General features: G+C 36.0%; 2 pseudogenes; both read left to right on the plus strand.

Annotated features, from left to right (window-relative positions):
• Nucleotides 1–2359, plus strand: LOC109948514 (annotated as a pseudogene).
• Nucleotides 4404–7335, plus strand: LOC109948512 (annotated as a pseudogene).

Genomic DNA, 9525 nt, shown 5'->3' on the forward strand with positions numbered 1-9525 from the left:
ATGTCTTTCCCAGTAGTAGCAACTCAAGTAGCACGCCGTGGTGAGCCAGAAATTGTTTCGGCAGACAGCAAATTATCACCCAAGCATTTGGGGAGATCGGTTCCTCAATTATGATGAAAAAAACATTGTAATGTTATTCAAATTATTTATATGCATTTTATTCTTTTCAAATTTAATTTGTTGCTAATTTAATTTGTTGTGTTGTGTTGTAGCAGATAACTTATGACCATATGCAACAGCAAGTGGACCAACTGAAAGTAGCAGTGAGGAAGGAAGTATTCACAACAAGTACAGGTGATTTTTCACATCCGCTCAAGCTAATTGATGCAGTCCAGCGACTTGGCGTGGCTTACCATTTCGAAAGAGAAATCGAAGAAGCCTTGCAACGTGTGCACGTTACATATCATGACTATGATGGTGGTGATCTCTACACTGTTGCTCTTGGTTTTCGGCTACCAAGACAACATGGATTTAATGTTTCTTGCGGTAGGGATGAATAAATTAATTAATTTATGTGTGGAATGTGACGTGAGATAAAAATGATAACTTCAAGGAGAGCTTAACTGCTGATGTTCCTGGGATGCTAAGCTTTTATGAAGCAGCACATCTAAGGAAGCATGGAGAAGACATACTAGAAGAGGCTCTTGTTTTCACCACCACTCACCTTGAGTTGGCAGAAACAACGGATGCAAGCAATGCACTTGCTTTACAGATAGCTCAAGCCCTAGAGAGACCTCTGCGGAAGGGTCTGGAGAGGGTATGTGCCAGGGGTTACATGTCAATCTACCAAGATGATGCATCACATAGTGAAGCTATATTGAAACTTGCGAAGTTAGATTTCAGTATCGTTCAATCTTTACACAAGAAGGAGCTCAGTGAGATTACTAGGTAAAGTCTTTGAATCATGTGAACATAAAATAGTTTGCAATTAGTGCAACCTATACACTTAATATTGTGAATTAATAATAGGTGGTGGAAAGAAATGGACTTTGAAAAGAAGCTGCCTTTTGCAAGAGATAGGATCGTGGAGCTGTACTTTTGGATAGTTGGAGTCTATTTCAAACCGCATTATATGGCAACAAGAAAAATTCTTACAAAAGTGATCGCCCTGGTATCAGTTTTGGATGATATCTACGATGCATTTGGCACCTACGAAGAACTCGTGATTTTTACTGGAGCAATTGAAAGGTTAATTGGAAAAAATTTATAATCTGCTTTCTAATTAATTATTGAAGCTGATTTATTTGTTGCATAACTCCTACCTGCTTGTATGCCTAAGATGAATGTGGTTTTTGCAATATTCAGGTGGGATATCAATTGTATGGACGAACTCCCAAACTATATGCAAGTATTTTACCATACCCTCTTGAATGTTTACGACGAAATTGAGGAGGAGATGGTAAAAGAAGGAAGATCATACTGAGTTTACTATGTAAAAGAAGCTGTACGTAATGCAAATGCACAACTTTATTTGCTGTTAATATATTTTGGGTTTGTTCCATGGGATTTTTTCAACAGTCACAACTCACTTTACTTTTCAATGCTTTTAACAAATGGCATAGGTTAAAGATCAAGCCCGGAACTACTAGGCTGAGGCCCAACGGTTGCACGAAGACTACAATCCAAGCATGGAAGAGTATATGAGTGTAGCAACAGCTTGTGTTGGTAACACCTTGCTTTCAATTACATCTCTGGTTGGCATGGGAGATATTGTAACGAAAGAAACTTTTGAGTGGTTGTTGAATGATCCTAGAATTCTTAGAGCTTCAAATATAATTTTTAGGCTCATGGATGACCATAGTGGATACGAGGTACGTATAATAAGATGTTCTTACCTTGGTACAAATCAGAATTAGGTAAGATAATTTGTATTCTCTATTTATTTTTGCAGTTTGAGAAGGAGAGAGCATGTTGTTTTAGTATTGAACGCTACATGAAGCAATATGGGGTGCCAGAGCAAGAGGTGCTTGATATTTTTAACAAACAGGTTAAAGATTTGTGCCAATGCCGGTCCTCCTGCGTGTTCTGAATCTAACAAGAGTGGCTGATATCCTTTACAAACGGGAGGATGGCTACACACTTTTTATCAAAAGAGTGGTTGGGAAAGTGATGAAAGATAGTGTTGCTTCAGTTTTTATCAATCAATAATTGCTGATTAGAATTTAAAGGTTCTTTTTCTTTTTCTTGTCTTTTTTTGTTTTTGTTTTTTCGTTCTCTGGCAGATTCCCAATCAATAAATCTTATAACACTTTAAACATAATATAAAGGGGAAAAAAAGACATTCCAAAACCCCCAACGAAATTTCCACCTCATAACCCTCCCTCTATCCCCTCTCAGCCATAATTGCTGAAAATAATCATGAGAGTATGCTGCAAATCTGGCCAGTAGTTCTCTAAAAGTAAATCCCTCATTTTTACATCAAGATTATCCCCCCCTCTTGGATCATAAATGTTCAAATTAGTTTCAATTTCATTTTCATTTTCATTCTCATTTTCATTTATGTCATTTTCATTATGTTCTTTAGCTAAATTTGGTACCTCACTGTTTTAAAGGAAATATTTATTTAAAAATCCTCTTAGATTTTGAGCAATTTCTTCTTTCATTTTCATTTTTTGTCTTTTGAGATTTCCAGAAAGTTATATTTTACGAAGGCTTTTTATCACCAATAGTCCCTGACGTTTGCAAAATTATCGCCTTTCGTCTTTAACCTTTTTTCGTGACACTAATGGTCCTTAAGGTTATCCTATGCACATCAAAATGGTCCTTTCGTTAGCTTCCGTCAAATATTGACGTGGCACATATATGAACCCACCCATCCAATAGAATAGAGCCATGTGGCTTTAAATAAAAGGTATAATATTATATTAAAAATAAAAATAAACTTTTTTTGAAAATAAATATAAACACTTTGAAAAACGAAAAAAAAAAAACAAACAAATGAGCTGCCAGTTCTACCACCAGCCACCTCCCATGATCCCACCCAGCCAACCCCCATCCTACCTTCCTCCGACTGACAACCTTCCGATCCAGAGCAAACCCACCGCCACTGCCGTTCTCCTCTCAGACACAACCAAACTCCACCTCGCCCAGATTATCACGAGTTGAGTCGCTCGAGTTACCGCTTTCATTTTCAACTTACCCAACTTCAGCAGAGATTAAAATTGGGCAGCAAATATTACCAAAAACAAAGACAAGAAAAAAGGGCAGCAACATCACCTTTCAAGATGCCAAGATGGACAATTCAAAATGCAAATTTCAAAACAAATGTCCAGTATTATCAAACCAATTAGCTAGAATTTAAAATTTTATTCAAATTAAAAGGCTCGAATTCAAATTTCAGATACATATCAAGACACCCATGGATCTGGTGAAGGGGGAGATCCACTGTTGGGATGTGTCGGATAGGAGAGAGAGAGGGGCTGGGGCAGTGCTTTTTCGAGGGAAGAGAGGGAGGAGCGGGGTTTGAGACAGAGAGCACACCCAACCCAGATGTAAGACAGAGAGAAAGAGAACAGTGCCGGAAGGGAGGTGCTACAGGGATGGGTGTGGGGTGTCAGGGCTCAGAGGATGGGGGTGGCGCTGGCTTTTGTGATTACTTCGTTTTTTTTTTCTTCTTCAATTCTCTGGTTGGTCGTTCGTGTAAAATTTTTTTTCCTCTCTCTCTCTCTCTCTCTCTCTCTCTCTCTCAAATCTGTGCGATTTGGGGAGTTCAATTTTTCTTTCATTCTTTCATTCTTTTAATATTATTTTATTAAATTTTGTTTTATGTTTTAGTTTTTAAATACTTTAAAATATTTTATTAATATATTATTGGATGTATGGCCTCATATATATGCCACATCAGTATTTTAACAGAAAGATTCACGGAAACTAACAGCAGAGACCATTTTGATATTCATTGTGTAATCTTAAGGACCATTAGTGTCACAAAAAAAGATTAAGGATGAAAGGTGATAATTTGACAAACCTCAAAGACCATTTGTGATAAAAAAACCTTTTAAAAAACATTTTAAAAAATTTATCATAAACACACAAGCAATTCAGAAACACCAGACGAGGCCTATAGGAACACCGTCCAAACTCATTGTCTAGAACATATATTACATATGATACATGTGCTATATTACAGTGGTGACATTTGTCAAAAAAATAATTCATGTTTCCCACGCTCAAAACATGGTTGCATATACATAGCTAATATATATATATATATATATATATATATATAGCTAGGTTCAACCACACGCATATGTTGTAGAACAAAAGACACAAACGATAAACATATGCTGGAAATCTGGCCAATGGTGGGTCGAGGGTCACTTTGAGATTACAAAAGATATCCCACAAAAAGAAGTTACTCATTCCGCATTTGTGCTGTAAACCAATAGTTCCATCCCTTTGCTATATATATATACATGAGTATATGAACAATATTTTCCATACTTGCAGAGCAAAAAAGATCTGACATTTTTACACTATTACAAATCATGGCTCTAGAAGCCAGTTCAACAGCACAATCACAAAATTCTAAGGCTGATCAAATTGTTCGACGGACAGCTAATTACCACCCGAGCATTTGGGGGGATCAATTTATGCATTATGATTCAGAAGACATGGTAATTTATATATCATACAAATTGTTTCAATAACTAAATGCATGTTTCTTTGTTTTGTTTCAAAAGAAATTTGACATGTATTTTGCTCATTCAATTTTGTGGATACAGATAACTTATGCCCATAAGCAACAAGAAGTTGAAGAACTGAAACTAGTAGTGAGGAGGGAAGTGTTCAAAACCAGTGCAGATGATTTTTCAACTCAGATGAAGCTAATCGATGCAATCCAGCACCTAGGCGTGGCGTACCACTTTGAAAAGGAAATAGAAGAAGCACTGGAACATTTATATGCTACAAATCATTTCCATGATGATGATGATGGTGATGGTGATCTATACAATGTTTCTCTTGGTTTTCGGCTACTAAGACAACATGGACACAATGTTTCATGCAGTAAGCTAAATTATTAGAGAAATTAATGTAACGAATTTGAATTTGGCAAAAATTATTTATTATGTATCCATTTGCTGCAATTAATCAAGCAGGAATATTCAACAAGTTCAAAGATACTAAAAATGGAGGCTTCAAGGAAAGCTTAATTGCTGATGTGCTGGGCATGCTAAGCTTTTATGAAGCAACTCATCTGAGGGTGCATGGAGAAGATATACTAGAAGAAGCTCTTGTTTTCACCACCAAACATCTCGAGTCGGCAACAACCCATGTAAGCTATCAACTGGCAGAACAAATACTTCAAGCCTTGGAGAGACCGCTGCGAAAGGGTCTGGAGAGGTTATGTGCCCGTCGGTACATGTCAACTTACCAGGATGAAGCTTCACATAATGAAGCTCTATTAAAACTCGCCAAGTCAGACTTCAATCTTGTTCAATCTTTGCACAAACAAGAGCTCAGTGAGATTATTAGGTAGGTTATCTTTTAATTATGTGAATTAGCATGTAATAAGTTAGTAATTCATTAACTAATATTGTCAATTAATTAGGTGGTGGAAAGAACTGGAGTTTGAAAAGAAGCTGCCTTTTGCAAGAGACCGAATTGTGGAGTTGTACTTCTGGGTAGTGGGAGTCTATTTTGAGCACCAATACCTTGTTGGGAGAAAAATTCTCACAAAAGTGATGGCCTTATTATCAATAATGGATGATATCTACGACGCATTCGGTACATTTGAAGAACTCGAGATCTTTACCGAAGCAATTCAAAGGTTTGAATTTTTGAAAAAATAAAAACAAAACAAAATTTTGCTTTGTATATATATGCTTCAGATGAATATGTTACCTGTATGCAATTTTACAGATGGCATGTCAATTGCATGGATGGACTGCCAGCTGACTACATGCAAATATTCTACCACGCGGTTTTGAATGTTTTCAATGAAATTGAGGAGGAGATGATGAAGGAAGGGAGAGCATACCGAGCAAACTATGCAAAAGAAGCTGTATGTATATTAATTAATTAAGAAACACATGTACAGCTTAATTTAAATTTCACTTTTTTGAATTAATTTACATGCAGTGGAAAACTTCAGCTAAAGCTTACTTTGATGAGGCCAAATGGTTCCACGAAGGATGCATCCCAAACATGGAGGAGTATATGCGTGTTGCTACAGCATCTGTTGGTAACACCATATATACTTTCAACTATATCTTTACTTTGCATGGGAGACATTGTAACTAAGGAGTCCTTTGAGTGGTTGTTGACTGACCCTAAAATTCTTAGAGCTTCCAATATCATTATTAGGCTCATGGATGACATTGTTTCGACCAAGGTACAAGATTCTCACTTTCGTCTCTCAATTCAAGTCTTAAATTTTAAATTCCTCGCACACTAAGTACAATGTCGCTTTGGTCCTTCAGTCAAATTCTATAATTTTTAAAGCAAAATATCTGCTCACACCATATATATTTTTACCTCACTTCTCATTATCCACTTTCCTTCTCATATTTCATCCTCATTTGAAGTTGCAACTTCAATTTTACCTGGAAAATATCATTAGAGCTTCAATTCAAGATGAATTATGAGAAGAAAATCAGAGGTGGGAGGTTAGAGAAGTATATGCTACATACGTGGATACGTTTATTCCTAAGTTTTAACCTAAAAAAAAAGGCAAAGGGATTTCGACAAATGGACCAAAAGTGACAAACAATTAAATATAGGACTATAGAGCTCAAATAGTTGGGGATAATTTAGTCAAAATTAATCTTACAATCATGGATTTTGGATTCTGTTTTTGCAGTTTGAGAAAGAGAGAGGGCATGTTGCTTCTGCTATTGATTGTTACATGAAGCAATATGGGGTGTCAGATGAGCAAGAGACAATTGATGTCTTCAACAAACAAATTGTGGATTCATGGAAAGATATGAACGAGGAGTTCCTAAGACCAACTTCTATGCCAATGCCTATCCTTGTACGTATTGTTAATTTAACAAGAGTCGTGGATCTCCTCTACAAAAAAGATGATGGCTACACACATGTTGGAAAAGTCATGAAAGATGGTGTTGCTTGTTATTTTATTGATCCGGCACCACTATAAGGACTGTCTGTGAGTTGGGATTGTGTGTATGATAGCTTTGCTTTTTATATTCTCGGGTTATTGAGTTTGATAAGTCCGCGTTTCAAATAATGTGTACTGTTTCCTCCTAAGATATGTTTGGGCCGGACTATGCTCAACTTACTAAAGAAAATTCAAATTATCTTTTAGTTTTGACCTTATTCCTTTTTAGACCCAATTTTTTCGTCCCGATTTGAAGTATGTAAACATGTCATAAAGAAAAGTACAGAGTTTTTTTTTTCAATTATCAAAGAGTAAGAAACGTTCATTCCATTTCCAACCAATAAAGGTACAACTGCAAACAAAATAGGATGCAAAAAGAAAATGGGCTTGTTAAAACCTTGCCATAAAAACCTCTAATATAAAAAATTGAGTCAAGAAAAAAGAGTACCATAACATCCGCAAGCAATAAGACAAATAAAACTACCCACCCTCCATGTATGTTACCAACATTGATACTAGTTAGTCAGAAGCTAAACCATCCCAGAAAGACGGATGTTGTTCTCGCAATCCAAACTGCGCCATAGCATGGGCTAGTCAATTCCCCAATCACGGCTGAAAACGAACGTCACCAACACTGCACCATCAACCTTCTAGTGTCGTCCACAATATTTCCAAATTACTTTATAGCTCACCATCACTCTTCAGTAAAGCCACCACTTCTTGCGAGACTGATGTTACCACGAAACAAGATAGTCCCAACTCGGCAGCCTTCATCAAACCCATGTGTATAGCAACACATTCAATAGCCAAAACATCCAAATCTGCTGGACCCTTATTTGCAAACCCCCAAATAAAGTTACCCTCAAAATCCCTTAAGACACCACCAGACCCTCTATTACAACTTTCTTTTCTAAGAGATCCATCACAATTCAATAACAAAAACGAAGAAGGAGGCTTAATCAACCTCCTTGCAAGTGCACAAGAATGATGTAGTATAACATTTGACAAGTTCAAGTATCGTTCCCATGAGGATTCCAAATTAATCTAATATTCAAATACCTAAATTAAATCTAACTGATACACAAGTAAATTTGTAGAGATTGTTTTTGTGAAGGTTTATGAAACAAACAAGAAATTAATCAAGGCAATTAAGAATTAAAACATTAACTTTTAAAGATTGAAAAAGAATGATGAAGGTCTAGGGTTTCGGAATCAACCACAAGCAATCCAAGTTAGATTTCAATGCATTCAACAGATTCTTTTGATTCTTTAGATGATAATTCCCATATCTAATTCCTTTTCAGGCACTCAGACCATAGTTTTCCTGAAGTGTAAGATTCTTTTCTAGTTCAGACAAAGATCATATACCCAATCCTGTAATCTATTCTGGTTAAGGCATAAATTTAACAAGTTGGATTCATTACGTTTTAGAAAACAAGGGAACCAAGCAAACCATTATTCTTCGTCAAGTAATAATGTAATTCACCACATTTAATCACAAGAAGCTAATTGAATTATATTGCGAGTTCTGCCTCAAATTCATCTTCCAATTTACTAGATGCAAAGCCCTAGGGTGATCAATCAATGAACTTAAACAAATAGCAACAATTAGAATAGTGATTAAACATTCATCTAAAAGAAACTTAGAATCCATTAAAAAATATTAGAAATCGTAACTATCCATGCTCGGGTGTCATTCTCACTCTAGAGAATAATTTAGTTACTCATGTTCAAAGAAAACATAATTGAAAAACTAGAAAACATAAAATAAAACTTATGGATTATGACAATGCTCGAAAACTTGATGATGGCAGTGGCTCTTCGACTCTTCTTCAAACTCCAGCATCAGAGAACCCTATTTTCTGGTCTTCTTTAAATAAGGAATAAATCCTCTTTTGACTTGGTAACTATGCTTTCCTAGTTCGGCTTCAATTGCCTTTGATGAGTTGGCATCCAAAATCCTACTAAATATAGGATCAGACCTTAGAAAATAACCTTGCATCCTTGTAGATACTTCCCAAATATAATTGACACAAATTAAACTCCAAGGATTGAACTTCAAAAAGAATATTTTGCAAAACCCGCAGAACACATTATGCTCGAACTGTCTATACTAAATTGGCACAACTCTCTCTACACATGTCTGAATCATGAATCAAAAAATTCTACATAAAGCTAATGATAGGACCCGACTCGAATTCCACTTTGGAATCTGAGCCGAACCCTGTGTGTGTTCAAAACCTGGCGGGTGCCGTGCACAAATGACCAAAACGCCCTTCTAACTAGAAACCAAATTTTCTACAAATTTGACTTCTGCCGAAAATAAAATAAATAAACTAAACTAAAACCAACAAGCTGCGAAGACACTTGTATCCTTGCATCGAAACTCACGTAAGGCTCATATATAAATATATGTATATCAACAACTTAATTAGAATATATATATTTCATCTTTTAATTGTAAA

This window comes from Prunus persica, chromosome G4, assembly GCF_000346465.2.
Source record: "Prunus persica cultivar Lovell chromosome G4, Prunus_persica_NCBIv2, whole genome shotgun sequence".
Lineage (NCBI taxonomy): Eukaryota > Viridiplantae > Streptophyta > Magnoliopsida > Rosales > Rosaceae > Prunus > Prunus persica.